The sequence below is a fragment of the Macaca thibetana genome, chromosome 10 (genome assembly GCF_024542745.1).
Source record: "Macaca thibetana thibetana isolate TM-01 chromosome 10, ASM2454274v1, whole genome shotgun sequence".
Classification (NCBI taxonomy): Eukaryota; Metazoa; Chordata; class Mammalia; order Primates; family Cercopithecidae; genus Macaca; species Macaca thibetana.
The window spans coordinates 51,922,034-51,941,167 of NC_065587.1; the positions used below are offsets into that span (position 1 = coordinate 51,922,034).

General features: G+C 46.0%; 1 long non-coding RNA gene across 2 annotated transcripts in view; it reads right to left on the bottom strand.

Annotated features, from left to right (window-relative positions):
* LOC126964403 (uncharacterized) overlaps positions 1-19,134 on the bottom strand; it is a 298,069-nt gene that overhangs the window by 112,678 nt on the left and 166,257 nt on the right. The gene's annotated exons all lie outside the window — the stretch shown is intronic.

Sequence of the window (19,134 nt, forward strand, 5' to 3'; positions counted from 1 at the left end):
TTGAAAATGAAGGAAAAGCCTTGCTTTCATTAATAACAAAGTAGCTCTTATGGACCAGATTGGATTCCCCTCCAAATTCATATGTGAAGTCCTGACCCCCAGGACCTAGGAATGATGTATTTAGAGACAGGGTCTTCAAAGAGGTAATTAAGTTTAAGTGAGGTCATTTGTGCCAGCCCAAATCCAATAAGACTAGTGACACGGTTTGGATCTTGCCCAAATTTCATGTTTAATTGTATTCCCCAGTGTTGGAGGTGGGACTTGGTGGGAGGTGATTGGATTATGAGGTGTTTCTCGTGGATGGTTTAGCACCATCCCTGTGGTGCTGTTCTTGTGATAGTGAGCAAGTTCTTGTGAGATTTTGTCATTTAAAAGTGTGTAGCACCTGCCCCTTCTCTCTTATACCTGCCCCCACATGAGATGCCTGCTCCCCCTCTGCCTCCCACCATGGTTGGAAGCTTCCTGAGGACTCCCCAGAAGCCCAGCAGATGCCAGCATCATGCTTCCTGTACAGCCTGCAGAACCGTGAGCTAATTAAACCTCTCTTCTTTATAAATTACCCAGTCTCGGGTATTTCTTTACAGCAATGTGAGAACAGACTACTACAACTAATGTCTCAAAGAAGACAGGAGGACACAGACACGTGCAGAGGATGAAGGAGAAAGACTTCAGAAGAAATCAACCCTTCTTCTATCCTCCAGAATGCCAAGGAAATTAATTTCTGTTGTTTAAGCTACCCAGTCTGTGGTAATTTGTTACGGCAGCCCTTGAAAATGAACACAACCACTATCTTCCTTTTCGCTGTGGTTCCATTCTCTGAGAGCTGATGTTGCTTATTCACATGCAATCCACGAGTGAAATATGACATGTTTTTACATCAAAGTCAAGGATGAGAGACATTTGAACTTGAGCTTAAACATTCAATTTGAACCTGGCCAGACAGAGTGTCTGTAAAATGCGTTGTCCCCAAAGAGTTCCAAATGATTTATAATCCCAACAGTGAAGAAAGGAAGTGGCCTTCTTATATTAGTATTTGAAATACCTTCCAACTCCCACCAGAAAAGTAACAGGCAGTTAGATCATATCTCAAAAACTAATCTGAGCAGAAATGTCAAGCCCTGAACCAGCCAGCCTCTCTATTAGAAAGCAGATCTGGAGAGACCAGTGCTTGCCACCTGCTTCTCTCATGTTACCTAAACCTTATAATAAGAGTATGGAACTTGGAAAAAAAACAATGCATTAAAATGAGAAAACATAGAATACCCATGTTGAGCTCATGCTGAGCATGGAGCCCACTCAATGCTCCTCAGCCATTGCTTCCCTCCCTGCACTTCAATGGTCACAAACCTTCAGCTCTTCCTTAAAGCTCTTCCTCTCTACTGGCTTTTCCAGATCTCCAAAGCTCCCTCTCCTCTCCTGGCTGGCACCCGCTCTCCCTGTGCTCCCAAAGCCTGGACTGGGCCTGGAAGGGACTTTCTCCTCTGTTCTCCTCCACTTTCCCCCTGCAGCCTGGGGCACAAGTGTCTGGAGAAGGTACAGATGCCTCAGCTGCTTGTTCCCCAACTCCTTCCCCAGTACTTGGATCCCTTCTCTGCCTGGGGTTCCCTGTTGCAGAACTGGCCCCTGAGAATCACATTTCCAGAGCTCCCTGCCCTCTGGTGTCCAGTTAGGTTCAGCCAAGGAGAGGCTCCCTGGAGGTCAAGGGCAGGAGGGGAAAGGTCAGGGTGCCTCTTCCCTACTGTCCCTGCAGTGTGACCTTCCCTGCAGGGCTTTCCCTGGGCTACCCATGCACTCTCCTCCACCCACCCCTCCAACTCTGGGCTCTGGGCAGCTCCCTCTCTTGCTGGTCCCTAGGTGCTTTCATCATTTACCAGTTCCCTTAATTCTGCCCCCAACCCCTGACTTGCATGTCACTGTTTCCCACTGGGGCTGGGTCTGAAAGAAACTGCTACACCAAGGCCAGGCATGGTGGCTCATGCCTATAATCCCAGCACTTTGGGAGGCTGAATCACTTGAGGTCAGGAGTTCAAGAACAGCCTGGCCAACATGATGAAACCCTGTCTCTACTAAAAATACAAAAATTAGCCGGGCATGGTGGTGCACACCTGTAATCCCAGCTACTTGGGAGGCTGAGGCACGGAATTACTTGAACCTGAGAGGCAGAGTTTGCACCAAGCTGAGATCATGCCACTGCATAAACCAGAGCCCAGGAAACAATCAGGAACCGAGTCCCTGACCCAAAGTGGGATCAGCAGAGAGGAACCCGAGTTGGCAGCCCTGGGTGCCACAACTCTGGTTCCTGCCACAGAAACCAACAATGCCACACATGGCCATCCCCATCCCCAGTCCTGCGCCTCATTGGCCCTGTGCACACAAGGCTACAGGGTGCCCCAAACCACAACCTGCCCTGGGGCTCTGCTCCTGCAGCTGAGCCAGGCTACAGAGCAGCAGGGAGGGATGCAGGCTGTCCTTGGAACCCTGGCTCAGCCCTTTCCAAGCTGTGTGACGGTGGGGTTGTTATTTGCCCTCTCTGGCCTCAGTCTCCTCCCCTGAGAGGTGACAATGTGCTAGCAGCCCTCACTCTCAGCGCCTCCTCAGCCTTGGCATCCACTCTGGCGGTGCTTGAGGAGCCCTTCAGCCCGCCACTGCACTGTGGGAGCCCCTCTCTGGGCTGGCAGAGGCCGGAGGCGGCTCCCTCTGCTTGCCCAGAGGTGTGGAGGGAAAGGCAAGGGCGGGAACCGGGGCTGCACTGCGGCACTCACAGGCCAGCGTGAGTTCCCCAGGGGAGTGGGCACCAGCTCGGCAGGCCCCACACTTGGAGCGGCCGCACCGCTGGCCCAGGGCAGTGAGGGGCTTAGCACCTGGGCCAGCAGCTGCGGAGGGTGCTCCAGGTCCCCCAGCAGTGCCACCCACCGGTGCTGCGCTCGAGTTCTCGTGGGGCCTCAGCTGCCTCCTGGCGGGGCAGGGCTCAGGACCTGCAGCCTGCCATGCCAGAACCACCCCCCAACCCCCCACCGCAGTGGGCTCCCGTGCGGCCCAAGCCTCCCAGACGAGCGCGGCCCCCAGCTCTGTGGCGCTCGGTCCCATCACCTGCCTAGGGGCTGTGGAGTACCGGTGCAGGGTGCAGGACTAGCAGGCAGTTCCGCCCCCGGCCCCAGAGCGGGATCCACTAGGTGAAGGCAGCTAGGCCCCTGAATCTAGTGGGGACTTGGATAACCTTTATGTCTAGCTAAGGGATTGTAAATACACCAATCACAGTTTCTAGCTCAGGGGTTTGTGGATACACCAGTCAGTACTCTGTATCTGCCTAACCTGGTGGGGACTCCGATAACTTTTACACCCAGCACTCTGTGTTTAGTTAAAGGATTGTGAACGCACCAATCAGCACTCTGTGTCTAGCTCAGGGTTTATAAATACACCAATCAGCACTCTGTGTCTAGTTCAGGGTTTGTGAATACACCAATCAGTACTCTGTATCTAGCTAACCTAGTGGGGACTTGGAGAACTTTTATGTCTAGCGAGAGGATTGTAAATGCACCAATCAGCACTCTGAGTCTGGCTCAGGGATTGTAAACGCACCAATCAGCACTCTGTCAAAATGGTCCAATCAGCTCTCTGTAAAATGGACCAATCAGCTCTCTGTAAAAAACACCAATCAGCTCTCTGTAAAACTGACCAATCAGCAGGATGTGGGTGGGGTCAGATGAGGGAATAAAAGCAGGCTACAGGAGTCAGCAGTGGTAACCTCTTGAGTTCTAGGTCTGTGCTGTGGGTGGTTTATGTTTTAACTGTTGTTAATAAATCTTGTTGCAGCTGAGTGTTTGGGTCCATACCGTTTTTAAGAGCTGTAGCACTACATGAGAAAGTCTGCAGCCTCACTTTTGAAGCCAGTGAGACCATGAACCCATTGGGAAGAACAAACAGCTCCAAACGTTATCTTTAAGAGCGGTAACACTTAACATGCAGGTCTGCAGCTTCACTCCTGACAGCGAAACAACAAACCCACCAGAAGGAAAAAACTGCAGAGACGTCTGAAGGAACAAACTCTGGAGACACCATCTTTAAAAACTAACACTCACTGCGAGGGTCCAAGGCTTTATTCTAGAAGTCAGTGAGATCAAGAACCCACCAATTCCGGACACAAATGGCTGCAGGATGGACCTGCATTGTGGGGTGGGAGAGGGTTTCAGTGGGATGATGCAGGCACAGTGCTCAGATGCAGGCCTTAACAGGATGGGCTAAGTAAACCTGAGCTTTGGGGATTTCCCTGTGCCTGGGAGGACCTGCCCAGCTTGCTTCCTGCAGCCCGGGTCTCTCTGTAGACTGTGGACACGGCACAAGTTTCCTCCATGCATACATAGTTCTTAACCCGTGCTCCAGCTCACGTCCCTCCCTTTAAGGAAATTGCATGTCCTGTCGTAATATCCACACCCCTACCTCACCAACACTCACTCCAGCACTCACACTGGACTACCCAGCCCTGCTCCTGGCGGCCTTTCCTGGGGAGCTCCCTGTGCTTCCCCTAAGGACCCACCCATTCCCTCCTTTGTGTCCACAGAGGGTGATCCTGGGTCGTCATTCCTGCTGGTCTTCCCCTCTGCTGCTGTCTGAAGGTGTCCCCCAAAATTCTCATGTTAAAACCCAGTTACCAATGTGATAGTGTTGAGAGGCAGGGCCTTCAGGAGGTGATTCCAGCATGAGGCCAGAGCTCCTGGATGTGACTGGTGCCCTCCTACCCGTGTGGACGCAGAGAGCAGCCCTCAGAGGACACTGAACCTGTCAGCGTCTTCGTCTTGGACTTCGCAGCCTCCAGAACTGTGATGAATAAAGTTCTATTATTTATAAGCCACCCAGTCTCAGGCATGTTGTCATAGTAGCAGAAATGGATGAAGGCACCCTTTTTGTTCCCATGCTCAGCCAGGCTTTCTGTGCCACTCTTGTTCTCCTCTTCTGCCCTTAAATGCAGGGGTCCTGCCATTGAGTCTGCGTCTCACTCGCTCTGCTGCCCCTCCTGAGGGTCTCAGCCCCCACTTAGACCACAGACACATGGGGTCACAGACACACAGGGGACTCATTAGCCACACCAGCCAACCACTCTCCTGGCTTCAGACCTGCAGGTCCACATGGGTGTCCCATGGTACCTTCAACTCAGCCCAATAAGTTCACCCCCAAATGTAGGCTTTTTGGGGGTTGCTGTCTCAGTGACTGGTGACCCCATCCATCCAGGCCCATGCAGAACCCTGGGCACCTCTTATATCCCCTGTCTTCTCCCTCTCCCTCTTGTCTCGAACCCAAGTCCTACTGAGTTGGCTGCTAAATGGCTCTTGGCTCTGTTCCATTCCTTCCTCCTCTGCCATCACCCTGCTAGTTCAGGTGACCATCCTTTCTCATCTATATGATGGCCTCACCCACCTCAGACCACCCTGGCTCTGGGCAGCCCCTCCTCCTCATCCCCCATACCATGGACAGAGGGACCTTCCGTTGTCACATCACATCCCTGCTAATCTCACTGAGGTCTCCCACTGCATTTAAAGACACCCCCAGTGCCACATGTGGCTGGGAAGGCCCTGCACTGTCTGCCCCTCCCACCCCAACCCCTGCCTTCTTCCCTTATCATCCTTACCCCAACACTCTGCTTAAACCCCATTGAACTTCGTTCAGGTTCTTCAACTTGCTGCACCATCTTTGCCTCCAGGCCTTTGCACATGCCGTTCCCCTGCCTGGAACTCATCTCCCTGCTCGTTTTGCATGCCTGAGTCCTCATCATCAGGAAGCCAGTGCAGCCACATGCCCTCCTGGAAGTCTGTCCTGGGTTTGCTGCTCCTACCTGCTCCCATAACACCTGAGCTGCCCAAAAACACAGACAAGTCACTGCTAGGCAATTCTCATTTCCACAAGCAAAAGACGGTGACCTCATAGTAAACTACTGAAGGAGTAGCTGTTGTTTCTCCCTGCCCATGTTCCCACCTTCCATCCACAACTTTTTTCCTTGTAATTCCATTTTTCCTTGGGAAAGCCTCTCTCCCTTTCCCCAAATCCATGTGGCAGTTCCCAGGGCTGGTCCACTCCTGGTGGGCCCATGACCCAGGTCTGGTCCATCCGTGTACCACATCTCCCTAGCCATCCTAAGCAATTGCCTTAGGATGGAATGTGACCCAGCCTGGCCCGAGGATTACCCTGCCTCAGAACAGTTAGCAGGAGGACCCTCTTTCTGGTAGGGCTTAAAGGGCAGAAGGAAGATGCGCCTGATATTCCATTTACTGCATAACAAATTGTTCCAAAGTCAAAGAGCTCAAAATAACTATTTCATTATTCCATGGGTCCCGTGGGTCAGGAATTCAGACAGAGCAGAGCAGAGTGGTTTGTCTCTACACCACAATGTCCAATGCCTCAGCTAGGAAAAAATCAAACACTGGGAACCATCTAGAAGCCTCTTCACTCAATCTGGTAGTTGCTGCTGGCAGTCAGCTGGGCCCTCAGTTGAGGCTATCAACCTCAGAACCTCCATGTGGCCTCTTCATACAGTCTGGGCTTCCTCCCAGCATGGCAGCCTCAGGAGAGTAGGACTTACATGCCAGCTCAGGCTTCCAAAAACAAGTGTCCCCAAAAACAAAGCAAAAGCTGCACTGCTTTTTCTGACCTCGTCTCGCAAGTTGTGCACCATCATTCTCACCTCTATATACTGGTTTCCAATGAGTCACAAGCCTGTCCAGCATGAAAGAGAGAGGAAATAGACTGACTTCTCAGTAGGAGGAATGTCAAGGTCGCATTGTAAATGAGTGTATGAGACAGGGGATATTGTTGTAGCCATCTTTGAAAAATAGAAACTATTGCCATAGCTGGTGCTTGCAAAAGGAAAGAGCCTTTATACTGATGAAGCCAACATGGAGGAAAGTAGAGGCATGAGAAGAAGGGAGGGACCAAATGCTAATAATGTCATGTGAGTGCCTGGATCCATCCATGCCTGAAGCCAAACATCCTGGATCTTGTACATGAACCAATAATTTCTCTTTTTACCCTAAGAGCTATATTTCAATCATTCACAACCAAAGGAGTCCTGATTAGTAAAGAGGCAGCACAATGCAACAGGTAAGAGTGTGCTCTTTGGAACCAGAAAGCCCAGGTTTGAATCCTGGTGCTTCCTGTTGAAGCCATTTAGCTTTGGAAACAGGTTCTTAATGGCCTGGTTTGCACCACTTGCCTATCTTTTGAAATTAGCCCAAATGTCCCGTAGAGCTGATGCTTATGGTTTTTCTAAATAAAAATAAAAACTGATCCTCCCAGTTTGGTCTCAAAGCTCGAGAAAGTTACATTTGTCTTATCTGAGTTCCTTTCTCAGGAAACCAACCACCAGGCCTGCCAGATAGTAACAAGGAACTGAAACTCACCAGATGACTGCATTTAGACAATGAAATGCCAGACCCGTCACCCATCATGTCTGCCTAAGCCATCACTTGCTTCCTATTGAGCAATTCCTCTTCCTTACCCTGCCCTATTTCCTGTCTTCCCACACATGGTTACATTTTGTCCCTGCTATATAAATCCGTAATTTTAGTCAGTCAAGGAGATGGATTGGAGACTGATCTCTCATCTCCTTGGTTGCAGCAACTGATTAAAGACTTCTTCCCTGACAATACTCCTGTAGCATCTGATTAAAGCCTTCTTCCCTGACAATACTTGTTGTATCAATGATTGGCTTTCTGTGTAGCAAGCAGCAGGACCTAGACTGAACCCCTGGTGTTTCAGCAACATTTTAACCACTTAATTCACAGAAACCATCAAACTGCATGCAGAGGTAGGCAAACAATTTCTTCATCTAACCATGAAAGAAAAGAATGATAAATCAAACTCACTAAAATTCAGAAGTTCTATTCATCAAAAGCATCATTAAGAAAGTGGAAGGGAGTAAAAAGGCAAATCGCAGATAGGAAGAAGACATTTGTAATATTATATACTTGACAGTGACTTGTATCTAGAAGATACAAAGAATTGCTAAAAATCAGTGAGAACACGGCAACCTAGTTAGGTAATGAACAAAGGATTTCAACAAACCTTAACAAAAGAGGAGATCTGAACATCTAATAAACATGTAAAAATATTTTTCATATCATGACTCATAAGAAAAATGCAAATTAAAGTCATAATGAGATACTTCCACACATCCACCAAATAGCTACAATGTCAAAAGACAGACAATACCAAGTGTTAGCAAAGATGTAGGACAACTGTAACTCCCATGCTGCTGATGGGAATGCAAGTTGCTACAGCCACTTGTGTGATTTTTCACTTGTGTGAAAAATATCTGGAAACTTCTACTAAAGCTAAATAAATATCCACCTTCCCTACTACCCAGTCCTTCCACCCTGGGAACCTATCTGAGAGTAGTGAGTGTGTACATTCACCAGAAGACATGTGTATGCATGTCCCTGGCAGTTGAATGCCTAATAGAAAAAAATATTAGGCCGGGCACGGTGGCTCATGCCTGTAATCACAGCACTTTGGGAGGCCGAGGCAGGCGGATCACAAACTCAGGAGATCAAGACCATCCTGGCTAACACAGTGAAACCCCGTCTCTACTAAAAATACAAAAAATTAGCTGGGCGCCTGTAGTCCCAGCTACTTGGGAGGCTGAGGCAGGAGAATGGCGTGAACCCGGGAGGTGGAGCTTGCAGTGAGCCGAGATTGCGCCACTGCACTCCAGCCTGGGTGACAGAGCGAGACTCCGTTCAAAAGAAAGAAGGAAGGAAAGGGAAGGGGAAGGGGAAGGGAACCTGAGGCTGGGTAATTTATAAAGAAATGAGGCTTAATTGGCTCATGGTTCTACAGGCTATCCCAGAAGCATAATAGCTTCTGCTTTTGGAGAGGCCTCAGAAATCTCATAATTATGGCAGAAGGCAAAGGGAGAGCTGGCATATCAAACGGCCGGAGCAGCAAGAGAGAGGGAGCGAGATGCCACACACTTTTAAACAACCAGATCTTGTGAGAACTCGCTCAGGACCAAGGGGGGATGGTGCTGAACCATTCATAAAAACTCCACCCCCTGATCCACTCATCTCCCACCAGGCCCCATGTCCAACACTGGGGATTACAATTCTACATGAGATTTGATGGGGACAGAGGTCCAAACCATATCAGTATGTTTTGAATTAAAAGGGGTATGGGGAAGCCTTCTAGCTGAAATGATCTGTATCTTCCCTTGAGGGTTGTCACATGTGTGTCCATGGAAGTGTACTGTGTTTACACTTAAGAAGTGATAGAACTTACCCTTAGACGCTCCCACTGGGATTCTCCTACTGAATCTGTGGTCTTTCAAGTTTAGCCATTCGGTGGATCTATATTTGTTCACAGTTACAGGTACATGACTCCTGTGACTATTACCATGTATAGTGTCAGTAGAATTGGCCTTAGGGCAGCATATTGATGAGTTCCTCATAAAAAGACAATTATAGATGTCCCTCAGTATCCTTGGGGGATTTGATTCTAGGACCCACGCCCCCACCCACAGATATCCACAGATGCTAAAGTCCTTTGTATAAAAAGACATAGTGTTTGCATATAACCTATGCGTATCTTCCCCTATACTTTAAGTCATTTCTAGGTTGTGATACCCAACACAATGTAAATACTATGTAAATAGTTTTTATACTATACTGACTTTTTAAATTTGTTTTCCTTTTTAATTTTTCTTTTTTGTTTGTTTTAGTTTTTTTAAATCCAGATTCTGCACAACATATTGGTTTTTTAATCTGCATTTTTAAATTTTTTTTTCAAATGTTTTTTATTCATGGTCAGTTGAATCCACAGATACAAAACCCATGGATAGAGACAGCTGACTGTACATCTTATTCACATTCGATGGCTGAAGTCCAGCTACAGGGTGCCCTTAGATGGGGGTGAGAGAAAATTAGCAAAGATCATGTGACCCAAGGTGGGGAAATCCATCCCTCTTTATTTGGCCTTCAGCAAGAGCTGACCAAATCATCTCTCTTTTTTCCAACAAGGGGTATTTTTACTTTCATGAAGCCAGAACAGAGGAACTGAACTAAATAGTAATGTTGGGTGTTTTTTTTTTTAAATAAAGAATGCTTCCTGGTGAATTTCATGCTGCGAATTCATGCCAACATTGAGGCCTACAGCATGGATAATTTGGACCTGCTGCTGAGAGGAGTAAGACTTTGTGATAGCTGCGGGAAAGATTGCATAGACTTAGGATGCTCCTGGATCCTAACAGGGAACTGTTGCAAACATGCACCAGCCAGGCCAGACCCCACCCGTCGTGGTTGCCATGGTGACAATACAATGAATTCATCAGGGAGACTGTGGCAGCATTTCTGGTCTTGGGGATGTGCTTGTGGTAATGAATTCCACCCTGGCTTCTTCAAAGTCAAGCCTAAACACAGGCAGAGGTATTGAAGGGTTTGCTCTCCCTGCTCTGTCCCTTGGTCAAGTTGTTTCTCGGGTCAACAGGAGGCCAGGAGCTTCCCTATAGACCATGCACACCCTGTTCTGCAGAGAGAAGCCAAGCATCCTCTCCGCAAGTGCTCAGGCCCCACTCGGGTGCACAGAACCTTCAGATCTCAAAATGCACCTGAGCTGTTCTTCCCACTAGCTTCACCGAGGTTTGAAAGAGCCATATTAGTGCTCTTTCTTTATTCCTCTAAGAAGTATTATTTTCCCACCCTACACACACACACACACACACACACACACACGCATGCATGCATGTGCGCACATCTATTTTCCAGAGAACAAGTATTATCTGTTACGTCATTCAGCTAGAAGGAAGTTCACACAGCTTTTCACAGAACTGTCTTCAACTCACAGAAAAAATTCCTTTCTGAACATCCCTGACACCTTCTCAGCTCCCCCCCACCGCCGACCCCTCCGCCTTCTTAAATACCTGAGGGGTAAGGCATTTATCAGTTAGCACGTTTGGTGTGGCAAACAACAACAGCAAAAATCAAACTGAACTAAACATTAAAGGGAGCATTTGCGTTTCTCCAGTTGAGGTAGAGAGCCTCAGATGGGTTTGACCAGTCTTGGCTCTGTGTCTTTGTGCATCTCTTGCTCTGACTGCAATGCCAGTGACTTCATTCCCTCTGAATTTCACTGTGGTCACAGACTACTGTTTGCATCCTCACTTTCCAGAAGGGAAAAAGCTTCTGTTTCCCAGCTGTGAATCAAAATCTTATCTTCAAAATCAATTAACGTAATCCATCACATAAACAGGCTAAAGAAGAAAAATCACATGATTGTATCAGTAGCTACCGAAAAAGCACTTGACCAAATTCAACACTCATTCATGATAAAAACTCAGTGAACTAGGAATAGAGAGGAACTTCCCCAATTTAATAAATATCTACAAAAATTCCATAGTTAACATCACACGTAATACCAAGAAACTCCACTTAGCTTTCCCGCTAAGATCAAGAACAAGAAAAGGATGTTCCTTCTCCCCACTGCTTTTCAACATTGCACTGGATGTCCTGGATAATGCAAGTCCTAGCTAAGATAAGAAAAGGAAATAAAAGGCATATAGATTGGGAAAGAAGAAATAAAACTATCTTTGCCTATAGATGGTATAGATTGTCTATACAGACAAACTGAAATAATCAACAAAATAACTCCTAGAACCAATAAATTATTATAGTGAGGTTGCAAGATACAAGGTTGATATACAAAAGTCAATCACTTTCCTATATAGCAGCAATGAAAAAGTGGAATTTGTAATTAAAAATGCAATACCATTCACATTAGCACTCTTCAAAATGAAACAGTTATAAAACTCACAAAATATGTACAAGTTTCACATGAGGAAAACTTCAAAACTCTGATGAAAAGAATTTTTTTAAATTAAATAAATGGAGAGATAGTCCATGTTCATGAATAGGAAGACTCAATATTGTCAAGATGTCAGCTCTTCCCAAATTGATCAGTAGATTCGATGCAATCCCAATCAAAATTCCTGCCAGTTATATTGAGGTGATTGACAAACTGATTCTAAAGTTTTTATGGAGAAGTAAAAGACCCCGAATAGCCAGGCGCAGTGGCTCACGCCTGTAATCCCAGCATTTTGGGAGACCAAGGTGGGCGTATCACAACGTCAGGAGATCGAGACCATCCTGACCAACATGGTGAAACCTCGTCTTTACTAAAAACACACAAAAAAATAGCTGGGCGTGGTGGTGTGCGCCTGTAGTACCAGCTACTCTGGAGGCTGAGGCAGGAGAATCTCTTGAACCTGGGAGTTGGAGGTTGCAGTGAGCTGAGATCACACCACTACACTCTAGCCTGGGCAAAAAAGTGAGACTCCGTCTCAAAAAGAAAAGAAAGACCCGGAATAGCCAACACATAGTATACATAGTAAAGGAGAACAAAATTGGAAGACTGATACTACCTGACCTCAAGACTTACTGTAAAGCTACAATAATCAAGACAGTATGGTACTGGTCACACTGATAGATCAATGAAACAGAATAGAGAGCCCAGAAATAGACCCACATAAATAGAGTCAACTAATCTTTGACAAAGGAGTAAAACCAATACAAATGAGGCAAAGACCCCTCAACAAATGGTACTCCAACAACTGGACATTTACGTGCAAAAAAAAAAACAAAATAAAATAAAATTTTTAAAAAATGAAACAATGAACCTAGTCACACAGCTTACATCTTTACAAAAGTAACTCAAAATGGAACACAGACCTAAACATAAAATGCAGACTATAAAATTCCTAGAAGATAACATAGGAGAAAATCAAGATGACCCTGGATTTGGTGATGACTTTATAGATGCACCGAAGGCATAATCCATGAAAGAAAGAATTGATGAGCTGAACTCCATTACAATTGAAATGTAATGCTCTGCAAAAGATACTGTCAAAAGAATGAAAAGGCAAGCCCCAGACTGGGAGAAAATATTTGCAAAAGACACATCTGATAAAGGACTGTTATCCCAAATATAAAAAGAACTCTTAAAACTAAACAATAAGAAAACAACCCAGGCCGGGCGCAGTGGCTCAAGCCTGTAACCCCAGCACTTTGGGAGGCCGAGACGGGCGGATCACGAGGTCGGGAGATCGAGACCATGCTGGCTAACACGGTGAAACCCTGTCTCTACTAAGAAATACAAAAAAAAAAAAAAACTAGCCGGGTGAGGTGGCAGGCACCTGTAGTCCCAGCTACTCGGGAGGCTGAGGCAGGAGAATGGCGTGAACCCAGGAGGCGAAGCTTGCAGTGAGCCGAGATCACACCACTGCACTCCAGCCTGGGCAACAGAGCGAGACTCTGTCTCAAAAAAAAAAAAAAAAGAAAAGAAAACAGCCCAACTAAAAATGGGTCAAAGATCTTAACCCAGACCTCACCAAAGAAGATGTACAGATGGCAAATAAGCATATAAAAAGATGCCCGCTGTAGTATGTAATTAGGGAAATGCAAATTAAAACAACGAGACTGGCCCCAATGAGACTGGCCCCGGTGGCTCATACCTGTAATTCCAACACTTTGGGAGGCCGAGATAGGAAGATCCCTTGAGCCCAGGAGTTTGAGACCAGCCTGGGCAATGTAGGGAGGCCTCGTCTCTATTTAAAAAAAAAAAAAAAAAAAAAAAAGATACCAGTAACCACCTATTAAAATAGAGAAAATCCAAAACTCTGACAACAAATGCTGATGAGGATGTGGAGCGATAAGAGCTCTAATTTACTGCTGGCAGGAATGCAAAACGGTACAGCTATTGTGGAAGACAATTTGTCAATTTCTTGCATAACTAAACCTACTCTTACCATACAATCCAGCAGCAGTCATGCCACTTGGTATTTACCCAAATGAGTTAAAAACTCATGTCCACAAAAAAAAACCCTGCATATGGATATTTACAGCAACTTTATTCATAGTTGTCAAAACTTAAAAGCAACCAAGATGCCCTACAGTAGGCAAATGGATAAATAAACTGTGATAAATCCAGATAATGGAAGATTATTCAGCACTAAAAAGAAATGAGCAATCAAGACATGAAAAAACAAGAAGGAACCCTCAATGCCTATGGCTAAATGAAAGAAACCAGCCTGAAAGGCCACGTACTATATGTTTCCAACCATACAACATTCTAGAAAAGGCAAAACTATGACAGAAGATCAGAAGATTAGTGGTTGCCAGAGACTGGGGAAAGGGAGCAATGAACAGGTGTAGCACAAAGGATTTTTAGGGCAGTGAAAATACTCTGTATAATATTATAAGGATGAACATATGTCAGTGTACATTTAGCCATACCCATAAAATGTACAAAACCAAGAATGGAGCCTAATGTGAACTATAGTCCTTGGATGATAATGATATGTCAATGTAGGTTCATCAATTTTAACAAATGTGTCACTCTATTGTGAGATGTTGATGGGGAAGATGTACAGGTGAGGGGGCCAGGGATATGTGAAAAACCTCTGAAACTTTCTGCTCATTTTGCTGTTAATCTAAAACTGCTCTAAAAAATAAGTCTATTACAATTGAGAAAGTTCTGTCTTCACTCTGATTAGATCAATTCGGAACCAATTCCAGTGGCTAAGGGGAAAACTGTGCATTCATTGGCTTAACCCTGGGTTATGTGATCACCTGTGAACCAATCACAGTGGTGAGGCGAATGTGATGCTGCTGTGGACCCATCTTCAGACCACCAAATGTTTTCATGATGAAATATTTGACCTTTCTTAGTCAGTCTGGACAGTCTAGACTTGAAAAAGTCGTTGACTCTGCTTCCAGCTCTCTTCACATACTCCTGAGTTAAACCAGACACTGTTAACTCCTAAGGATAGGGGCTGCAGGACTCACAGAGAAAGTGGATGCAGAGAGCTGGCCTCCAGGGCCATCATGCTAACAGAAGAGGCAAAACACACATGCTCACACAAGCACACTGTTCCATGGCAGCTAGGCCTATCCAAGCCCACCCTCAAAATACCAAGGAAGCTGAAAGGTCGAACAGAGAGGCTGACAAATCCAGTTTCTTAGGAAGAAACGTGTAATAGGGATGTGCAAACAAAAGCCATGTCTGTCTCCTGGTTGGAGGAGAGACAAGGTGGTGGATCGCCACACCGTTACCCTGCAAACCCATAGGGAAGGGGTGATTCAGAAGGGATGTGTAGAACTATTGAAGTAAGATAACATCAACGTTGTTTGAACTAAGGGCATGATTTACAATAAGTACCTGCTCTTCCACAAGGAACAATAGATAAACTGGAAATCTTAGAAGTCTTCCTGAAACTGGGAGTAATCAGAAGCCAACATGGTGGATTTCCTTCCAAAATGGAGCTGCTCTGGCCTCCACATATGTACACATGTACACACACCCAGCACATATGTTCACAGGCACACACCCCAGTGCACATAGACATATGCACACACATACAACATGCACTTCTCTGGAAGAGAGAGGTCTAGGGAATAATCCACTTCCTGAAGACCCCCATAGTTCCACCATCATAATGTGGGTTGAGAATTTGAGGTATGGATTAGTCCACTTCTAAAAAGTAAAGTTTTTTTTTTGTTTTTTTCTTAATGGGGCTTCTAAGCTGTTGCACAAAAAATGAAGGCTGAGATGATGTCCAGCAAGAAAGTCATCTGTATAAAAAGATCTCTGCCACAAGCAGGGCCCAGAAGTCATGGTAATGCCCAGGAAGGACCCCAGACAGACCAGAGGAGTCGAGTCCTGATGCCAAGTGCAGGGGCTCATAGCCCAGCCTCCCTGCAGGACCTCACTCACTGAGGTACCCACCCCAACAACAGGGCAACTCCAAGGGCCCCTTGCACCTCAATATTCCATGAGGGTCTCCTATGATGAGTTTCCAAGGGCAATTAGTGAGAAAGGAGAAAAGAAGAAACCAGTCAGGCAGGTAGTTAGGGTGGGTCCTCAGTTGAATTCTTTCAAACAAAAGAACAGCCTGATAAGCTACAGGCACAGATAAGGGAACTTGCACATGGGAACCTGCCTGAGACATGCTCACACCTGCACAGATAAGAAAGACTACACAGGTGACTTGCCCAGACGTGCCCACAATGGAAAATTCCATCCGCTAACACATGTGCAGTAAGAAGAACAAACAATATGGAGTAACTCAAGCTAACGCACCACAGGTGCATTAGGAGGATGGGGTGGAGCTACCAGAAATTTGAGTCTTATAAAAATGAGATGCCCAGTCCTCATCAGTTTCTTATAAAAGCCTTTGCATTCAACTGTAAAAACAGCAACCCTCTTTCATGCCCCGTCTCTGTGGCAAAGAGCTTTCGTCTCTTACTTATTGAACTTTTGCTCCAACCTCACCCTTTGTGTCCATGCTCCTTAATTCTCTTGGTCCTGAGACAAAGAACTCTGGGTGAGATCAACTGGAAAGACTGTAACATTTGGAATTGACGTGCTACCTAGGGAGGTCTTTACTCTCCAAGCCTAAAGAAAATATTGTGCTACTTCTCCAACCTCCCCTGCCACAGTTTTTGGCCGGGGTGGAGTGAGGTGGAGGGTCGTTCTTTGGGTGAATAGAGGCACAGAATGAAAAATAAACTACTTTTTGAAGCTTTGCATCTGTTTGTACCTGCAGTCACTTTGTTTCTAAACTCAAAAATCCCCTTTACAAAGAAAAACACTAAGCCTTGTAATTAGGGCTTTTCAAACCAACTCAGCTCCCCCTTACTGGGCCAGCGGCACATGAACTTGAGAATGGTTGCAGAGTGTAGCAGATACCTGGTGTTGAATGTGATGATAACAAGAGTCCAAGTTGACTGACCTCTCTGGCAAAGAGATGAGACTGCTGAAAACGGCATTTATCAGCAATGAGGGTGTGTCATTCAGTCCATTTTCAAGGGTTTATTTTCGTGGTTTTGTTGCCTGCGTAAAGTGATTTGCTGGTGCCATTCTTTTAGTCCTCTCCCTCCCTGTCTGGAAGGTGATGTAGATGTATTTGCACTCCCAGCAGGAGACACAACCCTTGGCAAAAGAAACCCTCAGCATAGGATAAGCTGTTCCAAGCTCTGGCTCTGAAAGTCATGCAGGCTGTAGCATGAATCCCATGGCCGAGCACCAGAGGAGAATGTGCCTGCAGCTTTTGCAGCCCTGAGGCTTCCTCCTCCTCCAGAGAGAAGGATAGTTCCTGCACTCCCACACTCCCGTCTTGTAAGTCGCAGAATCAGAGGCTGGTCTTACACCTGGGCGATGGACTGGGGGAGGGTCTGGATGGAGTCTGTGCCATTTGCGGGGTGGGGCGGGTGAGAGAACACACTTCCACGTAGACTCTTCACCCTGGACTCTTCAATTGGGAGTCTCACATTCTGGCCACTTAAGCTGCACTTTCATACTTCAGAATGCTTCCTCTAAATTCTTCTGATTACTGTCTTAACACTGCCCATGTTAACATATTATTGAAACAGATTATCGCAAAGGTATCACTTTAGGAGAATGTGCTTAGGGTAAAAGCTACATCTCAGCTTTTCTTCCCCTGCTCCCAGCTCTATTTCCCATCACTACCATGTCATAGCCCTCAGCGGGGCTTGGTTAAATATTCGAGGATCTCACCACTGATAAATCCTGAAACTTTGTTTAGAGGCATATTATATAGAAGCCAAGAGGACAACTGTCTTATTCTCCGAGGGCTGCAGGCAATCTTCTGCTTGTCCCATAACAGATTTCTAGTTAACATATAACATTGCCAATTGTCAGAAAATAGGTGGCCCCTCTGGGACAGGCCCACAGCCCTTTCCTGTCTAGGCTCCATTCATCAAGCTGAGTTTTGTCTCTCGGGGGTGTCACATTCACGTTAGTGTCTCTGCTTGCTACTTCCTCAGTTATCTCCTTGAAACAAATTTTAAATTGACTCTGCAGAATCCCATTCCAGAACTTGCCATCATTTCTAATGAATATAAATTTCTATAACAATTTTCAAAATTGGCCACCAGCCTCATGGATTCCCAGCATCCACATTACGAATTTCAGAGGCTTCCAGACCTGCATATCTCATCACTGAATAGATCTGAGCTTAAAATCAGAAGAACTGAATCATCATGCACTCTGAGGCTTAAAGAAACATTTAATCCAGGTAATCAACACACAGTCATAAAAACAGTTTTATAGTCGCTTTATGATAGTCACTTGTAAGGATACTCAATTAAAAACCTATTGATTGATCAAACATTTAGCCCTTTGAAAAGTATTTTTTTAACAATTACTTTGTGCAAAACACTGTTAGGTGTGATGAAGTGTCCACAGAAACAGAATACAATTCAATTAAATGAAGCAAATAATGATGAGTTCCTGCCATGCATCAAGAATTCTGCTAGACTGTGTGATCCGGAAGCGAGCAAAATGCAGATCTTATCGCTGTCGAGATGACAGAGTAATGTATCCACTAAATCAGTAACTCTAATTTAATAAAGGCTTTGTGCTAAATAGGAGATAAGTTCACATTGGACACAGGCAAAGACTGGCAAACGCCTTCATTTCCTAAAAGTTACTTGCTGCATGGGGCACAGGGGTGCTCAAGGAGACAGTGGGCTTGGGTCGCCTATAAGAATCGTGGCGATGAGCACTGACCCTAGACTCAGACTTCTCAGGCAGAAGCCAGCTCTGCTCCTACTCACCGTGAATGTGCTTAGAACATTAGAACGCTCTGGCCTCAGTTTCCGAATCTCTAAAAACAAGACACTGATACCTAATTCATTGTGGAGAGACGGTGCCTATAGAGAGCTCCTGTGAGGCGTGCCTGGGCCCAGAGGTCGAGTGGATGGCTGTCACTATTGGAGGGTCACAGCAGGTTTTGGTTCCCACTGGACCCACTGAGAACTCTGTTCTTCACTACAGCCGGCAAGACTGTCTTCAGTACAAGCACCATCCTGTCTCAGGAACATGACGTTGCATCCAGACGTGGTACCAAGCTGTGTGCCTGCCAATCTAGCAGAGGCTTCCAAGCCATCAAGCCCAAATGTGTACCCCGCCATGCTCCTTGTGCACTGAGCCATCCCTACACAGTGCGGGAGACAACTTAGTATGGGGCCACGGTAGGGGTTAACCTGGCTGCTCTCTGGCTGGTTACAGTCTGCCAAAGCAATAAGCAGCAGTGGGAAGTTAAATAAACATCACGACGTAATTAAGTTGCTATGGCAG